This window comes from Panthera leo, chromosome C2 (genome assembly GCF_018350215.1).
Source record: "Panthera leo isolate Ple1 chromosome C2, P.leo_Ple1_pat1.1, whole genome shotgun sequence".
Lineage (NCBI taxonomy): Eukaryota > Metazoa > Chordata > Mammalia > Carnivora > Felidae > Panthera > Panthera leo.
This window is the reverse complement of record NC_056687.1, coordinates 132,844,609-132,870,020: the sequence shown is the minus strand read 5'-3', so window position 1 is coordinate 132,870,020 and position 25,412 is coordinate 132,844,609. Positions and strand designations below refer to the sequence as shown.

At 43.3% G+C, this 25,412-nt stretch overlaps 1 long non-coding RNA gene across 4 annotated transcripts in view; it reads right to left on the bottom strand.

The window, feature by feature from the left end:
* Nucleotides 1-3,748: 3,748 nt before the first annotated feature.
* The window catches only part of LOC122198693, a 38,292-nt gene continuing 16,628 nt past the window's right edge, over nucleotides 3,749-25,412 (bottom strand). The window contains exons 4-7 of one of the 4 annotated variants that reach the window (XR_006193100.1): nucleotides 12,993-13,066; nucleotides 10,605-10,716; nucleotides 5,753-5,907; nucleotides 3,749-5,075 (exon numbers count right to left, since the gene is read on the bottom strand). This is a non-coding gene — a long non-coding RNA (uncharacterized LOC122198693). Of the gene's footprint in view, nucleotides 5,908-8,983; nucleotides 9,282-10,604; nucleotides 10,717-12,992; nucleotides 13,067-25,412 lie in introns of those variants that run through there. The other 3 variants (XR_006193101.1, XR_006193099.1, XR_006193102.1) reach the window with 3 other exon arrangements.

Genomic DNA, 25,412 nt, shown 5'->3' with positions numbered 1-25,412 from the left:
GGCTGGGAGGAGCAGCACTGGGCCACCAGGTCTGGGTACCGTGTGGGGTTATGGTCCACCTGCTGCTGGCTGGTTTCATCTGCTTATGCTACACCTCCACGGTTGGCTCTGTCATTTCTTTCAAAGGGTCCAATGTCACAAGTCTCCGACTGACAAATGGCCGCGAGGCCAAGGAAAGGACTGTATTTTTAAATATTTGTGTTTAAGTTAGGGGGCCCTTTGAAACACAATTGCTTAAAAAAGGAGGCCAGAGTATAAACTTAAATTTGCATGCGAAACTCAGTATAACAAGCAGAGTCTAACCAGAAAAACTGAATTCAGTTTGTATCTAAGCAGATCGGGGTGTAACACAGTGAATTGGTTACACAGTCAGTGGAAAAATCTAAGTGTCCAAACAGCCACCCAGAGATTAGCACCACAGGAAGCCAGTAGGCTTCAAGGCAGGAAGGACGGAGGGAAAGAAGTGGTATTGGAGGCTGGGTTCTCCAAAAGCAGACTTAAGCATAGTTTGTGGTATAAGACACTTACTAAGGGTCAACCCCTGGGAAGTGGGAGAAGCAGCAGCAGGATGTCAGGGGAAGAAGGTGCAGTGGGGTGCAGCCTGAACTAAACCTCAGCCAAGTCTGGAGGGTTGCTCACCAGAGCATCCCGCATCAAGCCAACACGGTGAGGCATTTAATACCGCACTCCCTCGGTCACCAGATGTAGGTGGTTTGGAAAGGCACGACCTCCAGCAAGGCTGACCCTGCGGTAGCTGACAGCTGGAGGCTGGCTGCGTGCCCTGCCGTTGGGCAGCAAGTCCTTCCTTGAAGGAGATTTGAGCATTTTGTGTTTGCCACCGCACTTTCACTGGAGCCCAGGGGCTCAGGTTCCCTGGCGGAGGCAGGAAACACACTGGGCCTGAACAGGAGAGGTAGAGCTGGGAGACAAGGCTGCCAATGGAGAACCTGCCCAGGGCAGAAAGGGAGAAGAGAAACACCTGCCCTCCCCCTTCCTCTTCCTTATAATGTCTGATCCATAGCTCTTACTGGCCTGGCCAGAAACAGCTAACAGGGAGCTTGAGAAGCTCCAAAGGACGCTTGAGAAATGCAGCCTGCTGGTGTCAACACCCTTGAGCAGAGCTGAGGAAGGGAAAGGACCCTGCAAGCAAACAGGCCCAGGAAATCAACTTTTCTTCTTTTTTTGGTTTATTTTTTTTATAGAGAGTGGGGGGGAGGGGGTTGGGGCAGAGAGGAGAGAGAATCTTTTTTTTTAAATTTTTTTAAATGTTTATTTTTGACAGAGAGAGAGAGAGAGAGAGACAGAGCATGAGCAGGGGAGAGGCAGAGAGAGAGGGAGACACAGAATCCAAAGCAGGCTCCAGGCTCCGAGCTGTCAGCACAGCGCCCAACGCAGGGCTTGAACTCACAGACCGCGAGATCATGACCTGAGCCAAAGTCGGACGCTCAGCCGACTGAGCCACCCAGGCGCCCCAACTTTTCTTCTTTCCAAAGCCCACCTGTCTCCCCTGTGATGAGCACTGTGCTGCCCCACCCAGCACGGCCTGCAGAAACCAAGGACTCACCCCCTCAGCTGCTGGGAGTGCTGCTGGGAGACAGTCCTTCGGTTGTGACCCTCTTTGGGGACAGTGATGGCTAAAAGCACCACTGTGCCCAAGGTTGTACCCCTTCCTGTGGCGGCCGATACCTAATGACTGAGGCGAGGCAAAAAGGTCCAGCCCAATTAGGAACCACTCTGAAGGGCCGTCTGGCTTCAGAACTCCCAAGAGTTGATGAACACCGTCTCTGAGAAAAGCATCATAGCTCAGCTTTTCCCTCTGTCCAGTCTTGCTTTCTTTCCCCCCAGGCTCCTTCCTTTCTCCCTCATAAACCTCCTACATACTAATCATCTCAGAGGCTCCTTCCTGGGAACCCAAGCTGGGACATTCATGTTAGGTTCCATAATTGAGTTAACTTTGTTTTGATCCTTTCGGCCTTCGGGGTATCCTCCTGTCATACCAGGGAGTGAGGAATCCCCTACCTGGCCTCCATTCGGTGACTCATACATCCACTGCTAGAATGTTCTTCACAGACAATCAGCAGCCTCAGTCCTTCACCTCATTTAGGTCTCTGCCCAAATGTCATCCACCCATGAATCAAAGCCTTCTCTAGCGCCAGACTCTTCCTTACCTTTCTTTACAGCACTTATCGTCAGCTGACCAATTATTTACAATTATTTCTTTATCATGTCTCCACTCAAGAACAGGGAGTTTGGATTTGTTCATAGCTGTTTGCCACACAGTGTGAGCTCAGTTAAATTGACTAATGAATTCATGCGTTCGTTTAGTGAGTGCCAAGCCCTGTGTCAGACACTGATGATGCGTTTGGAAATTTCTGGTCTAGTGGGGAAATTAGACAAGTAGAAAAATCATGGTAACACAACGTGGCAAGTCAGTAACCGAGGCATAGTTGTCAACCGATGAGATCAACTTAGGCAGCCAGGGCAGAGCTCCAGAGAGCAGGTGATAAGGGATTAGCTCCCCAAGGAAGGGCAGAGAAGACAGGTCCTGGAATGGGTGAGCTGTAGAGTGGTCCAGGCACACAGGTGGGTGACAGCAGAGGTCTCTAGGACATCAGGGTCAAAAGGGCAATGAGACAAGGAAGGCCAGGCATGCCCTAAGATCCAGCCAGCACTGCCTTTTCTGGAGTTCCTCATACGTTTGCTTGAATGTGCAAAAATTCACATACAAGGGTGATCACTGCCACACTGGTTACAATGGCAGAAAAAAAGGAGCAACATAAATGTTGATCAAGAGGGAAACGGCTAAATCAGTAAAGGAACCTATGCACTTTGGAGTACGGCAGCTATTATATCAGTCATGGGGCACCTGGGTGGCTCAGTCGGTTAAGCGGCCGACTTTGGCTCAGGTCATGATCTCACGGTTCGTGAGTTCGAGCCCCACGTGGGGCTCTGTGCTGACAGCTCAGAGCCTGGAGCCTGTTTCAGATTCTGTGTCTCCCTCTCTCTGACCCTCCCCCGTTCATGCTCTGTCTCTCTCTGTCTCAAAAATAAATAAACATTAAAAAAAATAATTAAAGAGGGAAACGGCTAAATCAGTAAAGGAACCTATGCACTTTGGAGTACGGCAGCTATTATATCAGTCTTTATGCACCAACTTGCAAAGACTATATGTACACATTATAATAGTAAGTGGAAAGGGAGATCATGGAAGTATATCAACATATTCATACCCTTTTGTTCAAATACACACACATGGACGCATATGTGTGTTTACATAAGCAGAGACTCCTCTGGAAGGAAACTTAGTTGACAGTGGAATAGTGGGACGGGAACAGACAAGGGGAGGCTTTTGTCTTGGGGGTATTATTTGAGTTTGTTAAAATTGTCATGGATTAACTTTCACATTAAATAAAAGGAAAGGAAGAGAGAGAAGCAAGTCCTACAAGCTTAAGGCCACCAGGCAGAAGAGACAAACTGAAGATCCACAATTACAAAGAGGATAACTGATCAAAGCAGGTCAGAGGTGGAATGCTTGGGTGGCTCAGTCGGTGAACATCCGGCTTCGGCTCAGGTCATGATCTCACAGTTCGTGAGTTCGAGCCCTGCGTTAGGCTCTTTGCTGACCGCTCGGAGCCTGGAGCCTGCTTCGGATTCTGTGTCTCCCTCTCTCTCTCTCTCTCAAAAATAAATAAACATTAAAAGCAGGTCAGAGGGGTTAAAGCAAATTAGAGATAGGAGTCAGGAAAGTGAGCTAATTCAAGAGCAGGGCAGGGCAGCGGGGAGGGACTGGGACCTAGGTGACCTAATTCCAGGAGCAGCACTGTTGACTCTCTGGCCTCCAGGCCACTTCCGGCCTCACGTGTGAGGCTGTCAGAGCCTCCCTCAGTTACACTGCACTTTGAAGGAGGAGTAGCAGAGTTCAGATGATGAGCCCCAGCCTTCGAGCTTTCTCTACCTCAGTACTCCGTTCCTACATCCCTGAGGACAGAGAAGGTGGAGCGCTTCTGCCTTCTCTTACCAGCTCCTTTCACCAAAGCAGGTCTTTTCTTCTTTGCTCCTTGTGAGACTTCTCAAAGCCTTTAGCAAGCTTTATTTTTTTATTTTTTTTATTTTTTGCATTATGAAGCTCTAACAGGGGATGCTGTATGCAGCATTTCCAAAAATGATCTGGCCACAGAGCACTCTTTCATTAGGTAATATATTTTAATTGTAATTAAGTTTTAATTACACAAGTACTCTGTGGGTGTTTTCTCCTTGTAAAGAACATCCAGTCTACCCTGCTGGAGGGAAAGGCCACATGGAAAAAGAGGCCCTGGAGGATGAGACACCACATGGTGAGAGAAATCAAGTAGAAAAGGTCCAAGGCATAGCAGCCTTGAGGGTGGGGCCATCTTGACCATCCAGCCCAGTCCCGCTGAATGCAGTTGCACGAGAGGGCCAGATGGTTCTGTGTGGAAGAACCCTGTGGGAAGTCTTGACCCAGAGAATCATGAGAAATAGTTGATTTTTGTTTTAAGCCACTAAGCTTCAGTGTGGTTCCTTATGCAGCAATAGATAACAGATACATTCTCTCATCCCATCCCCAATGTCAATCTCCCCCTTCCCCAAGGAAACATTATCTTGAAATTTGTCTTTATCATTACTTGGTTTTAAAAAAAATAGTTCTATCAAGTATTGTTTTGCAATATAATATATGATTTGTAGCTGTTTTTTAGCATTATAAATATAGATTCATGCTACATGTATTTTGGGGAGAATAGAATTGTGGAATACTCACCCAATGAAATACTGTCACACTAGTGAAAATGAATATTGCCACACACAATACCACGGGTGGATGAAAAGCTTAGAGTCATAGTGTTGTATTGAAAACAGCAAGTTGCAAAAGACTATAATACAGATCATTCATCTTTTCGTATCATTATTGGCCATTTCTTCTTCTTTGATTTTCTGGTTCATTTCTTTTATCCATTTTTCTTTTGGGTTGTTTGTCTTTTTCTTATTGATTTGTTGGAATTCTTTATTCATTTTTAGAAGTGTCCCACTGAAGGTAGAGTACGAGGAATTACTTGAATCTGGAGAAACATTTCCAAGAATAGAGTTTAAAATTACCAAATCATACCAACCAACAAAAAGCACCCTGGAAGGTATTGAAAAAAATTGGACAAAATTAATAACAAATTACCAGGCTCTTCAACTTCTGGGCTAAAAATTCCAAGGATCAAAGACCCAAAAGAGTTTTGGGCTCTATTGCCAGATAAGAGGCTATTTATATACATCCACACTGCACAGAGGTTCTATTTCATATTTTCTTCGCTACCAATAGGAAATGCATCATTTAACTTGAGATATGGCCCCCCTTTTAAACATTTCTTAGGATAGACCAATGAATTACTGTTCTCCCAGCAGCGAATTTATATTGCACTAAGAAAAAATAGACTCCTTTAACCCCTGAAGAGTCACATTTCTTTCATTTAGGTCACTTGATAGGGCCATTATAGACTCCGATAAGACATGTGGGACTCTGTTTAATATCAGGCAATTTTCTTGTGCCTCTTCATTTATTAAAAGAATGTATCCATTAGCAGTCATTAGTACATTCTGTCAAGATGGAGGCTAAATTATCCTCGATGGCTTAAGAGAAAATGCTTTTTGAAGAAAAATAATGGCATTAATTGCTCAGTGGAATAGATACGGCTTTCTTTGTCATAACCTCTCCCTCCTCCCCCCAGTGCAATTGGACACTGCTTACCTCTGTGAAAGATCCAGGCCATTTTCTCCTTACCCTATGAGTCAGCTCCTTGCTCCAGCCTGTGGCCTCTCCAGTGGCAGGCCACTATCCACAGGGAATACACAGAGCTCCTCGGCCCATCACAGTGAGGAAACTTGACCGATTCCTCTTGCTCCCTAATTCATCCAAGGGTGGAAGAGGAAGGAGACGTCTCACTTAGCAAACAATCTCATTTGAAGGGACTCAGTTTTAGCAACAGGAAGCAAACCACATTAGAGAAATAATTGCCCTCCTATAGCTCCAAACTGAAACCCATCTCCTTTTTGACATTTCATTTGGAACATATGCTCTCTGGAATGTGTGGTTGGAGGAAGGAGGTTGTAGGAGTGTATGTTTGTGTGTGGTATGTTTTCATAATTAAAAACAAATTTCCTATGTACCTTTTTTATTAAAAATCTTAAGGTTTGATTAGTGAAAAGCTCCCATCTCCTAATATGGGTATATCTCCAGGTTCTGTCTTTCTCTACTCCCTCCCTCTCAGATTATGTCAGTTCTCACAGGCATTAATAATTACATCTGTTTTAGTTAAGATATGTTCAGGGGAAAGTAATAAAATACCAACTAACAGTAACATAAGTAACAAAGACATTTAATAAACTTGTGTGTAACAAGAAGTCTGGAGGTAGGCAATTCCAGACTTGGTTCAGCAGATCAACAAGGACACCAGTGACTGACCAAAGGTTCTTACTCTCTTTCCGCTTTGTCACCATCACTGTGACATATGTGTCAGCCATATCTCTCAACACGTCAAGCCACATCTCTCCAACAATCCCATTCTCTCCTGACAGGGTCGCAAGCAGGAAGGAAAGAAATGAAAGCCAAACAGCCTTCTCCTCATGGAGGTCTGTTTTATCAGGAAGAAAATCCTTCCAGAAGTCCCTTGGCCATTGGCCAGAATTGGATCACATGTTCACCCCTTGACCAACCAAAGGGAAATAAGTTATCATGTTTGGACCTTGGCCAGTCATGATTTATCCTCCCTGTCTGAGCCATTGCAACCCAAACACAGGTGGGATTCTACTCAGAAGAAAAGAGGAATTGAGGAGGCAACAGCTCCCAGATCTTATTTCCAGCCCTGACCAGCTCTAGTTACATCTTTCCAACTGCCTAATGGGCAGCACTACCTCTTGTCCTACTACCATCCCAAACTCAGTCATTTGGGGAACAGATTCCTTTTTCTTATCTCCTAATACTGCCTCTCTTTTCTGCATTTCCTGACATTTCCAGTGGTAATTTCATCCACCCATTATGGAGGCTTTGAAACTTAGGATTACTTTTGATGTCCTCTCTGTCTGGACTTCCTTACCCAGTTGGTCCCCAAGAGAAGTCAATTCTCTGTCTTCCTAACATCTTCTACTCTGGTTCATCGTTCCCACTCTTTTTGCCACTCCCGCCGTCATGCTGTTCCAGTGGCACATGGGCCCCTTCATGTCATCTGAAATAGGCCCCAGCCTCAGAGTCACGCACTCTGCAACCACACTCACCTTCTTTTTTTTTTTTTTTTTTTTTTTTTTAATTTTTTTTTTCAACGTTTTTTATTTATTTTTGGGACAGAGAGAGACAGAGCATGAACGGGGGAGGGGCAGAGAGAGAGGGAGACACAGAATGGGAAACAGGCTCCAGGCTCCGAGCCATCAGCCCAGAGCCTGACGCGGGGCTCGAACTCACGGACCGCGAGATCGTGACCTGGCTGAAGTCGGACGCTTAACCGACTGCGCCACCCAGGCGCCCCCACACTCACCTTCTTAAAGCCTGCAGTCCTCATTCCTCCCACATCTAGAAACATACACCCATGGGAAAAAACTTTTTAGTTTGGGTTTTAAGATATTCCACATTACATTTGAAAACGCTTCCCCATTATTCTCTGCTCCAGTCATACTGGTCAGTTCACTGTTCCCTGAAATATGCTTCATGCACCCATTTGTCCACACCATTCCCTTTAAAAAGAAACTTCAGGGTTAAATAACTAGACAAGTGTAACTCTGCAATGGCCATATTACTGGTGCTTTACAATGTGCCAAAATAATAGTTGCAAGGTAAATAATGACATAATATCCATAGTCAAATATTGGGGAAAGTTTTAAAAATATTTCATCCTAGTGTTGAGCTTCAGAGAGTTCAGAGCCCTTTTAAAAGATAAAGGTAGTAGCACTCTAGACCAGGACTGTAATAGATTCTTCAAAAGAGTAGCAATAGGATAGGGGCACCTGGGAGGGCGGGGGGGGGGGGGTGGTGTTCAGTCGATTAAGCATGACTCTTGGTGTCAGTTCAGGTCATGATCTCACAGTTAGTGGGATTGAGCCCCAAGTCGGGGCACTGTTAGTGCAAACCCTGCTTGGGATTCTCTCTCTCTCTCCACCTCCCACCCCTCAAGATAAATAAACTTAAAAAAAAAAAGAGTAGAAGTAAATCTATACAGTATGATGTCATCTCTTGGTGGAAGGACCATTTATTCGTTCATTCATTGGTAATCAGGAGATTGCAATTTCATTGCCTGACAACTGCCAGGCAGAATTCTTGGCAGGAGAACTCTCTATATTTAGGAAAATATCTTGACAAATTGCTTGGGGGTAGAAAGTGAGGTTCAGACAGAATCTGACTACACTATTTTTATCAGGGTGCCATGCTCGTGTCTAGGTAAGTGAAGGACTTATCTTCTTAAGCATTTTTTCAGAAAGAAAAAACAAATCACTCGAAGAAAAACGGCAAGGTTATCAAGGCAGAACCTTGGGTCGAAAACCAGGATATACTCCGAACTGTTTTCTGTTCAATATTTTATGAACAAAAAAGTAGGAGGCTTTGGGCTTGGCTGTTAAGATCAGGTGAAGGTAGGGTCTGGTATCAAGTTGCCCATAGGGCTTCTCTGAAGGAATTTGTTAAAGTACAGCTTTTTGTTAATATCTAGGGTTTATAAGCCTAGCAGGAACTCTGGCTCTGTCCCTTCAAAGCTTTGTCGAAACTCTATGAACTCATTTCTTCATTTGGAAGATAGAAGTGGGGGTGGGGGTAGGGGGGACACTATACTCCACCCAGGCCTGCTTTGTATTGTGTTTCCTATATGCATCCACACATTTATGTTAAGCTGACTTCTCATTTTTTGATTCACATTTCTTTGGTAAAATTGTCTATATCAGTAGTGATGCCTTTGGCTAAAAGTAACAGAAACTCCATTTCAACTGGTTCATACCTTAAAGGGGATTTACTGACTCATGCAACTAAAAGAGTCCAGATGTACAATAGCCATCAAGTGTGGTTCCATCAGCCTCCAAACTGCCTCTCTATCATCTGTTTGGTACCTCCCTCTTTTGTAGGTTCGCAGCATAGTCAGGCTGACGGCAAGGTGACCGTAGCATCTCCTGGCTTTGCAATCTGGCCATAACAATGTCCAAAGAAGAGGGACCACTCCGCTCAGTAACACGGCTGTTAAGAGTGAGACCTCTTAAACACTCTTTACCCTAGACAATAGATGTCACATGTGCACTGTAAAAAACTTGAAAAATAGAGACAAACAGATTGAAAATCATAACTCAGTCACTCAGAAAACCACTCCTTTAGCATTTTTCTTCTAACGAGTTTTTGCAATTGTTAAGATTCTAGAGTTTTAGCAATTTTGAATCCTTTTTATTTAATATTATGTCACAATCATTTTCCACATCATTATAAATCTCTTGAAAATAGTACTTTTAATGACGACACAGTGCTCAATTATGTTCTAAAATGGAAAAAAAAAAAAAAAAAGTGAGACCTCTTACCCTGAAACTCCTGCCAAACCTTCCATTGCATCATCTCATTGGCGAGAATTTGGTCAGATGCCCACCCCTGAACCAATCCCTTTGGCCTGAGGAATGTCACACACTAACTAAGGTCTGGATTCCTAGACTTTTTCTGCAGCAAGGAGGGAAGATTATTCAGACCAATCAAGCCCACACTGCAACTGGAGGTGGAGTCAACTTCCCTAAACCTCAGGGCTGCATGGACCCAAAAAAACTCCCTGAACAAATCAGGGGGCCGCCAGAAACAGGCAAAAGGAAATGGATGCTGGGTAAGCATCTTCAAAGTTCCTTCTGTACAAAATTATAGAATACCTATCTCATCTCATACCACTAAACAGGATACAGGCATGTCTGATAACCAGAGGCTGTAATGTTCACAGAGTTCAAGTCTGCCAGATCTTTATCTAACAAGGAAATGGGAAGCATGTAAACAGTGACCGCTCTGTGGGTAACCATCCACCAGCATACGTGAAGCCAATTGTTTCCACTCCATATGGGATACTAATCAGCTTAATTATGTGGGGGAAAAAAAAAAAAAAACAACTCAAGAACCAAAACTGCTCCAACGTTTCACCAGAGTTGGGGGGAAAAAAAGGTGAAAAATATGCTTTCTTCAAACAGAACAGGAAAATGTTTGAAAGGAACAATCAAAAGTGAAATATTCTTTAATCGCTGGGGTTTTTTTCACCAGAGGAACATAAAAGATGTTGGAAAATATACTCTGTTCAGATAGAAAAATAGAGTGTTGGAAAAGATCAATCAGAGACTGAGCAGTTTTTAATTGTCAGTGATTAATATCCATTTTTATTCTGCTACCAAATTTACACTCAGCATTTACATAATATTTGCAAAATACTATGTTTATCGGTTTTGTGGGTGTGGCGAGAAGTCTGTCAATCCAACCCTGCTTTTGGTCTCAAATTGACTTAGAAGAACAGTCGATCCATTCTTCCAACAAAACATCTATTGAGGGCCTCTGACGTACCAGGCTGCCCCGTGCCTGCTGTATAGTCACGTGGTCAGCCAGCTGCCTTCCTTACCTTTCACAGAAAGAAGGTGCCTTGGAGGCCATCATCCAAGGCCCTTCTTTTGAGCACCCTGATCCTTCCTCTGATGCCAGCTCAGATGGGTCACCGACTTATTAAGCTCCCACTACCAAGAAAGAACAATACAAAATGCGTTGTGCGAAGATAAAGAGAAATCATTAACATACCTCATATTCCTGGGACCTTCGCAACCTTTCTGGAGATATAGCACCACCAGGAAAGAAAGAAGAGCCCATCTTCTTTCAAAGAGTTGGTGAACTGACACCGGAAGGGTAGGTAGTGCAGGAGTAAACTATGTCCAGGTTAATATTATATGTGTGCAGGGTGGGAAGGGAGACTGGCATGAATGGAGAACAGTGGGGATGAACCACTAAAGGCTAAACTGAGGAAGGCTTGGAAGTCAGAGATAGATTTAGACCCCATGGGCTAAGGAAAAGGGAAATGGTTTACATCTCAAAAGCAAGGCTGTGATCCAGTGCTTCCTCCCCCCACCCCCCCTAAAATCCTGCCTATTGAAGCAGCCAATGTGGTACAGTAGAAAGAGTAAAGCCTTTGGTGTCCAGCTAACCTAGGGTTGAATCCTGGGTCAACCACTTGCCAGCCACGTGACCTTGGGAAAACTACTTATCCTCCCTGAGCCTCGGTTTTCTCATGTAAATAAAGAAATGAAGCCCATGTTCTAAAGTTGTGCTGTCTAGTGAGGTAGACATAAGCCCTGTGTAGCTATTGCACTTGAAATGCAGCTTGTCCAAATTCAGATGTGCTCTTAGTATGAAATGTACACCAGATTTGGAAAATTGAGTATGAAAAAGTAAAAAGAAAAATATCTCGTAATTCTTTATATTGATTATATGCTGAAATGATAATGTCGGATATATTGGGTTAAATAAAATACATTATGGAAATTCATTTTATCTGTTTCTTTTTGCTTCTTGTAATGTAGCTATTGGAAACTTTAAAATTACATAGCTATAATGTTAGGCAAGGCAAGAAACAGTTCTTTTTTTCTGGTAGGAACTGGAAGTAGAATTTTGTTCCTTAATGTCTTTAAAATCAGTGAGCACAGTAATTTGTAAACATGGCTACAATTTCTATCAATGCCAGTTGGCCGTGTCCTCCTACTCAGACTCTGAGCTGAACTTGCTACTTGCTTTGCTGATGGGACTTGAGCAAACAGGGTGCGAGCAGAGGCTGTCAAAGTGCTTGTGCATCAGGGCTAACTCTCCTGTGTTCTTGGGAACCTCACAGCTAAATGAATAAACCCAAGCTAGCCTGCTGAATGACAAAAGATACATGGTCAAGTCTCCCCAATGCCCCAGCTGTCATGGAGCCAACCACCAGACATGTAAGTAAGGTCATTCTAGGTCATCCAGCCCCAACTGAGCTGATCTAGCTGACCCACAGAATCATGAGAAATCATAAATGTTTATTGTTTTAACATAAGTTTTGGGGCATCTTGTGCAGCAAAGGGTAGCTGGTAGAGTGTGGATGGGTCCATGACAGCCATGATATTGGTAGAATCTTCACCAGAGTCTGGGGAAGAATGGAGACTGAAAAATTCCAGTTAATCTGGTCTCTGAGGGGAGAACTTTCAACTGCGTTCATACACACATATACACTGACACACACACACACACACACACACACACACACACACACACAACTGAGAGGAGAATTAGAAATGTGGGTGTAAACAGATTAAAGATCTCACACAGGATTTTCCAACCTTTTGGGGCATAAAGATTTCTTTTTCTGAGGGCAAAACACTTGGACAGTTGTTTATTAATATCTATCTATTGACAGAGAACATATATAATGCCCAGAGAGCCCCTGCTGGTATTTACATGCATTTATGAAATTGAGATAAAAGAAATCTTTCTAGATGGATCAATTAAAATATGGTGCCACCTGGGGATGACTCAGCCCCAAAGTAGGACAAATGGCTCATGGAAAGGAATTGGGGTTCGTTTTCAACCCTTGTATGAGCCCCCTCATACAAGGCACTTGGGGCCAGGGGACAACCCATTTAACCATAGGGAAGCCCTGATGACCCAAAGACTCTATGGATTCAGTAAAGCCTTGAAATAAAACTGTGTTTGGCTCATAGGAACAGAATCTGGATGAATTTGAAAAATAGTCATTATTTTACAGAAAAGACAAAAAAAAAGCTTTGAGGTTTGAAATGGATTCAGACTCCTTGCCATAAACTTATACTTCCCCAAGGCTCTATAGTCCAGAGCTGGGTTCAGACAACTCAAGATTGTGTCTAATGGTCACAGTGGGGCAAGAGTGAGGGTGACATTGTCCATCTCTGGCCCGAACTCAGTTCACAGCTGCAGATCAAGTGTGAGTATTGGCAAAGGAAATACAGTGACAACTTACCACTTTGCCCCACATTGAAATCACGGGATATGATGCTAAATTAATCCTTTTACGTTTTGTTCACACGTATTTTTCTGTGAAAAAAAGATGCCTACAAGTGAATAATCTTAACATAAAATTCTGAGTTATTAATAGCACTCAGTTTGAGCCATGAGTTAATTTAGCCACTCAAGTGTCTCAGCGTAACCGAAATGTGCCATCTTAAAAACTGCTCCGGTGCATCAGGTTCCCCCAAAAGGGCACAGATTCCAAAGATGGGCATTGGAACATTATTCTATTGCTCCTCACATCCAACCAAACACTAAATTCAATACAGAAATATGCCTTCGTATCCGTTGACTGTTCTCTTGAGACTGTGTGATCCTCTGCAACGATGTCTTGTGTTTGCATGAGGCATTCGCTTTTTTAGAGCCCATTCATGAAACCACAGAACATAAACCACAGAACTATTTTAGACAGTTAAAATAAGTTTTTCTTTTCACAGTGATCTTATGGGATGACAGGGGCAAGCATTGCACTTTTGCCTGCTTCAGAGATGGGGGGAAATTGCAGGACAGAGACGGTATTCCCAAAAGTATTAGCAGAACTAGTCAGTGCCCAGCTCTCCCCACTAACATGTAGCTGCTTTCTAAGGGGCAATAGGACATCCCAAGGACCATACTTTTCAACTCATTAGTTAACCCAAGCCAGTGGCGTGCTGGCAAATGTATAACAACTGAATCTCCAAGTGACAAAGCCGTGATTTGCACAACTTGCCAATTTCCATGGTATAAAGACGCCTATTGCAGCTGATACCCAGCTACCACGTGATATCACCGAGTGCAGCTGGGGAGAGGTGCTCAGCAATACTCCATTATTTAATATTTCTGTACAATAGACCTCAGCAACCTCAAGAATGTGATAGTAGTAAAATGTAGTCAAATAATTAGTACATGATGAATTTTGAATATTTGTTACCTCCATTTTTAAATAGAATTTATTTAATTGTAAGTTCTTATAAGTTAATTTTTAATGATGGCCGTATCACCCAATTCCTGAAAATTTAACAATTGTCTCTCACTCGTCAGGAGGAGCTAACTTCGCATGCTCCCCGCCACCCCCCCCCCCAAGCCTTCCTTTCAAGTTATTTCAGTTTTAAAATAAAATACATATTACCCCTAGGGGGCACAGCCAGGGATACACTTAACTCAGTCCTCCCCAACTAACACACATATTTTGACACTTTTTAGGTTGCACAAGCGAACGCATAGCAATTTGTAGATGGCCTGGGCTAAAAGTCAAAGACAAGTGCTAGAAGCAGAGGTCTGAGGACTGTTGATAGGATTAAGGAATATGCACTGAGGAATGTTCATACAACCTTCCTGAAGACCAGAACAAAGAAAATCTGCCCTCCTGTTGCAGAAGAAGAGAGTACCTTTGGTCTGAATTATTCCGCTTTGGCTACTGACTGAACTAAACCAGATTATTACACAAGTTTCCATTTTCTTCTAGCTTGGCCTAAGGTTTATGTTTGGGACATAAAATATTAGCACTGGGAAAGATAGTAGTCAAGCCCGCCTCATCAGTTTACAGATGAGAAACCCAGAGGATGAGGGAATAGAGTAAGGCAAATAAGGTACTGGGGGTGCAAAATTTAAAGAGGCATGTATTCTCAGGGTCAAGTGCAGTAAGGATCCAGTGTCTCCTTAAATTTTGCACTCGAGGCACCTCACTCGCTTCGCCTTCTCCTGGTCCTGAAACAAATGCCCAAAGAGGTCCAGTTTTCTCTGCTAGCTGGAACTAATACAGGTCCTTTAACCTCTGCTCTGGAATCTTCCCCTCCAGTAGGCTACCCCCAGCTCTGGCCAACCTTTGGAGGGAAGACCTTCAAAACCACGCAGGAAGTTTTGTGCCCAGCTAGAGTAGCAGTTCTGGCTCTCAATCGAGGTGGCATAATAGAATATCCCCAGGGAGCCTTAACTGTTTCTGATTCCCGGGTGCCACTCAGATTTTAATTTCAGACTTGTTCTGAGATGGGCCCTGCATCATATTTATTTGTTTTTTTTTTAATATTTTTTAACATTTATTCATTTTTGAGAGAGAGAGACAGAGACAGACAGACAGAGCATTAGTGGGGGAGGAGCAGAGAGAGAGGGAGACACAGAATCCAAAGCAGGCTCCAGGTTCCGAGCTGTCAGCACAGAGCCCGACGTGGGGCTTGAACTCACAAACCATGAGATCATGACCTGAGCTGAAGTCAGATGATTAATCGACTGAGCCACCCAGGTGTCCCTGTTTATTTGTTTTTAAAGCTCCTCTGTGATTATTATATGCAGCCAAGGTTGAGAACCATTGCATAATAAAAACAATAATAATAATAACTGTCCAAATAAAAACCCAGATTAGTTAAGAAAGGGCAGGTTTTGTTTAAGCCGTGGTGTGGAACATCATTGTTTGTGTCCTTTCCCATTGTTATTGTTAATTCAGTACATTATCTGCATCCATAAAGAACTACCTTATTTAAGAAAAAATGAAAATCAAACAAGCACGTAGCACCTTGGCCTGCATTAAGACTGCACTGATTCTGTCCCACAGTGCAAGACCTCACCCACCACAAGGCAATCATAGTATTCCAACAGGTGGACTTTTGCACTCTCAGTGGGAAAAATGCAAAGCAATATATATACAAGGGTGGGGCACCTGGGTGGCTCAGTTGGTTAAGCGTCTGACTTCCACTCAGGTCATGATCTCACTACTCGTGAGTTCAAGCCCCACATCGCGCTCTGTGCTAACAGCTTGGAGCCTGGAGCCTGCTTCAGATTCTGTGTCTCCTTCTCTCTCTGCCCCTTCCTGCTCAAGCTCTGTCTCTCTCTGTCTCTCAAAAATAAATAAATGTAAAAAAAAATTTTTTTAATAAATGAACATTTAAAAAATTAAAAAATATATATAAACAAGGGAAAATAGAACCATTTGACCAAACAATGACTTCGCTAATTTACAAATCACTCCTCTTATTGATTGAGACACAGAGGATCCTCCAAAAGGAAGAGAGATTTTACCATTTTCATCAGTGTTTGTCAGAGATTTGAGAGCAAGAATTCTGCATTTATTCAAAAATATTCTAGACTATAGGCTTTTTAGTAACACGGGTATACCCAGAAATCCCTATTTCACTCAAGAAAAAGTAAACTCTATGAATCAATTTGTGGTGGTGGTTCCCTGATTGCATACATTAGTCAAAACTCATAGAACTGTACACACTAAAAGTGGTCAATCTCACTGTAAGTAAATAGCATCTCAATTTTTAAAAATTAAACATAGGAAGGGGCGCCTGGGTGGGTCAGTCAACTCTTGACTTAGGCTCAGCCCCACGTGGTTCATGAAATCCAGCCCCACATCAGGCTCTATGCTGACAGTGCGAAGCTTGTTTGGGATTCTCTCTCTCCTTCTCTCTCTGCCCCTCCTGTGTGTTCAATCTCTCTCTCTCTCTCTCAAAATGGATGAATAAACTTAAAAAATAAAATAAAATTGCTCTTCTGAAGGCATTGTTTGTACTGCAGGCCAGCATCTCTGAGACTAAAGACCTACTCAGTTGCCTGTGTAATCCTGGGTATCCCGTTTAAGCACAAGTTATTCATCTTTGAGAACTAACAAAATCAGGTATTAGAAATCATGGTATCACTGAGTAGAATAAATTGTCTGTGAATTTAAATGCAACAATAGCAGAAAGTTTGCCATATGTCAGGCACTGTAATGAAATGATCAAACTTTTCTTTTCAACAGGACCACTCTGGCTTCTATGTTGAGAAGTGATAGAGGTGAAGGGAGGAAGGGGTGTGAACAAAGTGGAAGCAGGGAGGCCCATTAGAAGGGTATTGAAACATTCAGGTGAGAGATAGTGATGGTTTGGTCCGCAGTGAAGGTCGTGAAAGTGGTGGGACAAGGTTGCCGTTTGGATATTTTGAAGACAGAATCCATCATCTTTGCCGATAGATTGGATTTGAGGTGTTAGAGAAGAAGAGGAGGCAAGAATGTCCTATTGATTTGAGCTCCTGAATAGCTAGAAGGATGGAGTTGCCATTTCCTGGGATGGGAAGATAAAAGAGAAGGAAATTGCAAAGGACAGAAGGTCAGGTGTTCGGCATGTTAAGAGTGAGATATCTACTAGCTGTCCAGTAGGGTTGTCAAATGGGCAAGTGGAGAAATGAGTCTGGAGTTCAGAGGAAGGGTCAGCACTGCAGGTGGGTAAGCTACAGCCATGACACTGGAAAACTTACCATTGGATGAGGGAGGTAAGAAAGAGAAGAGGTCCAAGGACTGGGATCTGGGACACTGCAACATCAGAAGGTTGTGGAGGTAAAGAGCAGCCAGCAAGGGACCGAGCAGGAGCAGCTAACAAGGTAAGAAGAGGGTGATATCCTGGAAGATGAGGGAAGACAGTGTATCTGTAGGGGGAAAGATCTACTGCATCAAAAAGATCTTGGAGGTTAAACTTTTAGTGAGGCAACCTGAAGGCTGAGTGGCCGGTAGCCCTCCCTGGATCTCAGTCCAAGAGGCCACCCTTCCTTCCTCACTGTCAGCTTGCCCATTTCTATCTCTGTCACATGTGTTATTACTCTCTCCTGTAGTCAGCTCCATTCTCTATCTTGAGCTCTCCTCTTGGTCATTTCACTATTTCCGGTGCCCTGTGTATGCTCAATAAATGGTTATTGACTAAACAAAAGATGAATGAGTGAGAAAATGGTCAGGGATGGGAACGGGATTGGAGAGAGGTTTATATGCCTCCCATCCCCAACATCTAAGGAAAATGAGTTGTCTTCAAGTGCCACAAGAGTCAGGGTTCAGTTGGAGCCTCTTCTCTTGGCTCACATGCACTGTTATATTTTCTGGAATTCTGATAGCTGGCTATTAAAAACAGCCATAATTAAAAACTACATTATGCAAACTTATACCCAAATAAATACATTAAATGCAAAGGTAATAAAATCTCCACTTCCCAATTATTTCACTACATTTTACTATTCTCTGTGCTCTTGAGTTTACCACTTCTATTGCATCTGAATGGTGGAAACACTATAAAATGCGGTGCTATTGGATTCTTCTTCCCAACATCGCATTCGGTGGTATCATGTTGGTAGCTTGAAACAGAAACAGACTACGGTGAGAGTGTTTCCACCACAGACACAAGCGCTTTCTACAAATCAGGGACCCCTCCCCCCAGTCTGTTGTTAAACCTTTGCCATCTTACCATTGGCAATGTTCTTTTATTATTATTTTTTTATTTGAGAGAGAGAGAGAGAGAGAGAGAGAGAGAGAGAGAGAGAATCTTTAAAAAAAAATTTTTTTTTTAAATGTTCATTCATCTTTGAGAGAGAGAGAGACAGAGCATGAGCAGGGGAGGGGCGGAGAGAGAGGGAGACACAGAATCCAAAACAGGCTCCAGGCTCCGAGCTGACAGCACAGAGTCCAACACGGGGCTCGAACCCGGGAACGGCATGACTGGAGCGGAAGTTGAACACTCAAACGACTGAGTCACCCAGGTAAATATATATATTTTTAGATGTTTATTTATTTATTTTGGGAGGGGAGGGGCAGAGAGGAAAAGAGAGAAAGAATCCCAAGCAGGCCCCATGCCCAGCACAGAGCCCGATTTGTGGCTTGATCTCACGACTCTGAGATCATGACCTGAGCAGAAATCAAGAGTTGGATGCTTAACCAACTGAGCCATCCAGGTGCCCCAGCCCCTGGTTATTCTATATTTCCTATAACAACCTCCAGTAGGCGACCTTTCTTCAACGGGGGAAAAAAAGATCACTGAATTCTCTGAGAAAGCAACATTTTCTTCTTTTAATTTCTATCTTTTACTTGTGTGGATTGCAGGTGGACAAAACAACCAGTGGATTCACTGAATTCTTTTTCTCCCACCAGTGGTTTGATGGTTTGCAGACAGCTAGTGTTTAGCGCCATCAATCAAAGACGTTTGAACATCACCACTGATGACTTCTCTCCCAACCACCACCCTGCAGCCTCTTCTGCTGGATTCTTATGAGAGAAAGTTTAGATTTATAAAAATCACTCATTATTATTTAACTGGGTCGGCAGCTGAGCTGGTTATGAAACATGTGTCTGGATCGGAAATGTGGGTATAAACTGCCAGACTTTAGGGAATTAAAAAAAAAACATATATGGTGAATGTGGAGGAGAGTAAGATTATTCCCTTTGAATGCTAAGATTCCAGCCTGATTCCTCTCCAGGTCTCTCTCCAGCTCCCGGATGATGCAATTCATCTCCCCACTGGAGTGCATTATGCTCTCTTTAAAGACCCAGAGCTAATGGAATGCTGAGAAAATCAATCCTTTCTTATTATGCAGGCCTGCTGTTTGGTAAATGGAAAGCAAATCCTTTCTTCTTCTAAGTAGGAAAAAAAAAAACCAAACAAACTTGAGAGACACCTTGATTATATCCTCTGCATGTCCTGAATGAGAGTCTACACACAATATCTGTGCTTAACATACATCGAATTCAAGAAGGCCAGGTGCATATCCACTCACAATTCAATGGAGAGACGGCACACACACACCCTCTCTATCTCTCTTTCTTTCTCTCTCTCCTCTGAAGAGGGCATATATCATAATGCAATACTTAGGAGGAGATGTATTAAATTGACATCTCACATCCATAGTAATTTTTTTTACCATTTATTAAGCATTTACCATGTGCCAATTATCATGCTTTAAGCATACTTTTTTTTAAAATTTATTTATTTTGAGAAAGAGAGAACAAGTGGGGGAGGGACAGAGAGAGGATCACAAGCAGGTTCCATGCTGTCAGCAAGGAGCCCAATGCGGGGCTTGGGCCCATGAGCCGTGAGGTCATGACCTGAGCTGAAATCAAACGTCATAGCCAACAGGTACCCCTAAACATTTCTTTTAAACAACAACCTCAGTAAGTATATTCTATTCTTATCCCCATTTTACATTGAGCAAACTAGGTGAGATAAGTGGACTGAGGACACTGTTGGGAACACACTCTGGATTTAAGCCCAGTTCTGTCTGACTCTAAAACCAGGGCTACGAAACTTAGTTCCATGCTGATGATCATGCCTCACTTAGAACTAACAAAGTGAAAAGCTATGGGCAGTGTCAGATTTGATATAAGGATTCTGCTAAGAGTGAGAATACATTGCCTTGCAAAAAGATGAGCTCCCTGATACTGGAGGTATTCAAGAAAAAGTTGAAAGAACACTTCCTAGTGGAGGCTTCACCATTTGGTAGGCTTCTGTTCTAAGAAGAATGGTTGGTCAAATCTATTTCCCTAAGTGGATTTTTCACCAGAGAAACAGAGAACATATTTTTGGTAAGAAAGTTGACTGTTCTAGGGGCACCTGGGTGGTGGCTCAGTCAGTCAAGCGCCGACCTCGGCTCAGGTCGTGATCTTGCGGTTCATGAGTTCGAGCCCCACGTCGGGCTCTGTGCTGACAGCTCAGCGCCTGGAGCCTGCTTCGGATTCTGTGTCTCCCTCTCTCTCTGCCCTTCCCACACTCGCACTCTGTCTCTCAAAAATAAATAAACATTAAAAAAAAAAAAAGAAAGAAAAAAAGTTGACTGTTCTACAAAACCAGACTAGAAATGATGGACAAAATGCAATGATTGGGCCATCGTGAGGAAGGACTTCTTTTTAGTCCATGCAGTGAACAAGGCTTCGCTGAGAATGATGACCTTCTCTCCATGAGGTTGTTTATGGAAAAGCTGGTGACCACACATAGAGTTTCTTTTGCCTCTACCCTTGTCTAGGGGACTTTATTTTCTCTCACTTGTAGTTTTGCCCCATTTTCCTAACCGATCCATCCTCCAATCTCTCCACAACCTAGCCCATCCTCACACTGATCTGAGTTATCACCACCACCACCCAAGGCAGTCTTACTTTTCGCTCTCTTGCTTAAAGACTTGTTAGCTCACATTGGCAGACTGAGTTCCCAGGGAAGCAGGACGAGACAGAGACCAGCAGGTCCGATGTTTACTCAGCAGAGCTCTTGACATGAACACCTGTGGCCAGGAGGAAAGGAGGCAGGACTGGGCACATGGAGAAGTCATCACAGCAGAGCTGCAACTAATCCCAAGGGGGACTTTCGATACTGGGACGGCCCTTCAGAGTTCTCCTGAAGTGGGGTAAGATGGGCAGCCTCTTTCTACTCCTATGTAGACCAGTCATCAGATGTAGGCTGCTCCAGGAAGCTGCGCGAGTTCAGGCAAGGCGGCTGCCTTCAGGAAAGAGTGCAAGAGAACTGAGACACAGGGCCATCTGCTAGCAGCACTCCATGAAGCTTAAGCCCACCGGTCCTGAAAGGGGATCTGGGCAACACAGCACAGTATATGCCAGTGGAACACACTCAACTCTTTGACCTGACCTGCCAGGCCCTTTGCAATCTAGCCCCCGCTACCTGCCCAGCCCCATCTTTCTCCATTCCCTATTGCTGAACACAGATCCATTCGGCTTCTCAGGGGATTCTTCAATGTGCTGCCACTTTCATGATTTGTACATACGACTCGCTCTTTCTAGGATGCCCTTACCTGCTGTATTAGCTTCCTATGGCTGCTGTAACAAATTACCACAAACCATGTGCCTTAAAACAACACACATTTATTTCCTCACAGTCCTGGAGGTCCAAAGTCCAAACTTCAGTTCACCCAAGTCGAAATGCAGGTGTCAGCAGAGCCATGCTCCCTGAAAGCTTTGGGGAAGAATCCAACTGTCTTTTCCAGCCTCTAGAACTACATTCTTTGCATTCCTTGGCTCCAAGTTCCTTCCTTCGTCTTCAAAGCCAGCAGCAAAGTACGTATCTTGCTTCATTGTCACCTTCACTTCTGCTGCTGTTACACCTACCTTTGTCGCCCTCTTATAAGGGTATTTGTGATTGCATTTGGGGGTCCACCGGGATAATATCGGACAATCTCTCCCACCTCGAGATACTTAATCACACCTGCAGGTCTCTTCTGTCATATAAAGGTAATGTTCGCAGACTCCAGGAAAAAGGACCTGGTTATCTTTGGGGGCCATTATTCCGCCTACCACACCTGCCTCGACCCACCTCCCTCTCTTTCAAGTCCCAGATCAAGTGTCACCTCTTCTGTGAAACTTACACTGACATTCTCAGGTAGCTTGAATTGGCACCGCATTGTCATCCCTCAGCACTCAGCCTATGTCTTTATTCAATCAGTTACGCTCTCATGCGTACTTCAGTCATGAAACGATGAATTCATTCATTCGTTGAGCACTTCCTATGTGCCAGGCACCGTTATGAATTCTTGGGATTTGAACAGTGAACAAATGGGACAAAAGGCCCTGCCACTGTCTAGCTTCTATTCCAATGAAGGTGGACAGACAACTTAAAGTTAACATAAATAGTGTGTTAGGAAAAAACAAGTAGGCAAAAAAAAAAAAAAAAAAAAAGCAAGAGCATGAGCATGAGCGACAGCCAGGTATAGGAGAATAGGAATGTAGTGGAGGAAGATGGAAATAGTTGCAATTTAAAATAGGTGGCCAAGGAAGGCCTCAAGGAAATGGTGACATTTGAGTAAAGCCTCGAAGGAGATCTGGATGGATATCTGGCAGAAGAGCTTTCTCTAGGTAGAGGGAAGCACGAGCACCAAGGTTCTGAGGCTAGTGTATGGCTTACCTGTTTGGGGAGTAGAGAAGAGTTTCTAGAGCATTTTGTGCAGAGGGGTAATGTGATCTGTCTTTTAACAGGATCCCTTTCCTGGGGCTGCCACATATAGCCCTATGGGGTGTACGTTTCACAGCACAGTCTAGTGGGTTCCGTTTACATTTTTAGTCCATGTACATAGACTATATGTGTAACAAAGAAACTATAATGGCTACTGGCTGAGAGAAAATGAAGGAGATGCCAGGGTGGAAGCAAGAAGACCAATGAAAAGGCCTTTATAATAATTCAGGCAATCTATCTACCGCTAGGCATCTCCAATGCCTAGAACAGTACCTGGAACATGGTAAGCAGACAAGAATAAAATGACTATCACATTTTGTATCACAGTGTAAGCTAGATTTGAGGACTCACTGGTTACTTCTTGGATTCATACTCTTGAACGAAGGGGTAGACCAGATGATTTTTCAAATCTAAAATTCTGTCAACCCAACTGCCATCTGGGCTTCTCCATTAGGATGTTCCACTATCATCTCCAATTCTACACGTTTAACCTGTATTTCTTTCTTTCTCCCCTCCCCACCTGAAAGAAGTTCCTCCTGGCTTTCCTCATCTGTTGATGGAGGCATCATTTTCCCACCTAGATTTGAAATCTGTTATTTTAACCAACTATATCCAGGTCCAAGTCCTGGGACACCTCTTCTTTCAATTTCACTGCCCATAACCCAATCCTGCCCTCACCACGTCTCCCCAGGAGCCAAGAGCCCACGGTGGCATCTCATTCTCTATCCGCCACCAAGTTTCTGCATTTGCGTCTTGCCATCCCTCCCCACCCCTCAGATGCTCTCCTGTCCTTTGCTGTACCTCCAGGACTTCCATCCAAGCTCAAGCCCTTTACGGTCCTTTGTCAGTCCCTATTGGCCCCATCCCTCTATGATCCCATTCTCCTCAAAATTTCTCTGCCCTTTGTGGCCTGGCATTTGGTAATATCTAGAGAGGAGGTGATGGGTAGGGGAAAGAATGCAAGCTTTGGAGGCAGTCAGGTGGGAATAAAATCCCAGCTCAGCCATCTCCTAGTGAGGGGTCTTGGGAATTCATTCACATTCTCTGGGCCATAGTTTCTTCATATTAAAACTTTTTTAAAAAATTAAAACTTTAAAAAGTCTACTTTGTAGACCTGTGTGAGCATCCAAAGATAATGTTTACAAAGCATCTTGTACACATTAGGCGCTTGGTAAATACTGATTCCTTCTTCCCTGCCTGCTGTCCCTTGCCCGCAGCTCCAGTGCTTGTGTTTGGCATTTTGATTCCTTTCCCTACCACCTTATTGAATTCAGTTAAATTCTTATTTATAAGTATATGTTAATAACACATTTATTTCAGCCCGGGTTAGAACACCAGATTTTGGAAAACCCTTTCTCAGTAATTACCTACTTTAGATATGTATCAAAATCACCTTACAATTGTCACTGTCAATTTTTTCAACTTATTTGGATATTCTCAAAAGCACTCTACAATAGAAGAGAATAGTGTAATGAACCTCTGTGTACCTGTTACCCAGCTCCAATAATTGTCAATTCTTAGCCAGTCTTGTTTCATCTATTACTCTAAATTTTTATTTCCGAAGCATTTTTCCCCAGAGTATTTTACAGCAAATCTCAGACATCATATTGTTCTACATATAAATAATTCAGTAGGTATCTCTACTATGTAAAGACTAGTCTCAGTTTGCTAGACCTGCCATAACAAAATACCATAGATTCAGTGACTTAAACAACAGAAATTTATTTTCTAACAGTTCTGGAATCTATAAGTCCAAGATCAAGGCATCAGCAGGTTTGGTTTCTCCTGAGGCCTCTCTTCTTGGCTTACAGATGGCCACCTTCTCTCTGTAACCCCACATGGCCTTTTCTCTGTGCCCATGCACTCATGGTATCTCTTCCTCTTCTTATAAGGACACCAGGCCTACTGCATTAGAGCTCCACCCTTATGATCTCATTTAATCTTAATTATTTCTTTAAAGGCCCTGTCTCCAAATATATCCCTTTGGGGGGTAGGGCTTCAACATTTAAATTTTGGGGGAACACAATTCAGTCCATAATAGGACTTCTCAAAAACATGATTGTAACATCATTATTATACCTAAAAAATAATAATAATTGCTTAATATTATCTAATATCCTGTCCTTGCTTAAACTTTCCTAGTTGCCCCAAAAACATCTTAATTTTTTTTTAAGTTTTTTTTTTTTTTTTTTTTTTTTTTGAGAGAGAGAGAGTGAGACAGAGCATGAGTGCGGGAGGGGCAGAGAGAGAGGGAGACACAGAATCCAAAGCCGGCTCCAAGCCCTGAGCTATCAGCACAGAGCCCGACATGGGGCTTGAACTCACGGACTGCAAGATCATGACCTGAGCCAAAGTCAGATGCTTAACCAACTGAGCCACCCAGGTGAGCTGCCCCAAAAACATTTTTAAATTGTTTAAATTAAGATTCAAAAGGGAGCATATTGTTTTAGAAATACAGATTCCCAGGTCTTTACCCTGGAGTTGTGATTTAGCTTCCACCCAGCTGCCTCTTCAGGAGGCAGCCTCTGTGGAGTCATGGTAATTTTTGACTGTAATGTTACCCCAATGGAAGTTTGGCCATAAATGTTTTAATCAAAATTATGCCAACATTGATAGATTTCTATCAAGAAAGTAATTTCTACAATAAGTGTTTTGTTTGTTTGTTTTTGAAAGAGAGAGAGAATGACCAAGCAGGGGAGGGGCAGAGCGAGTTGGGG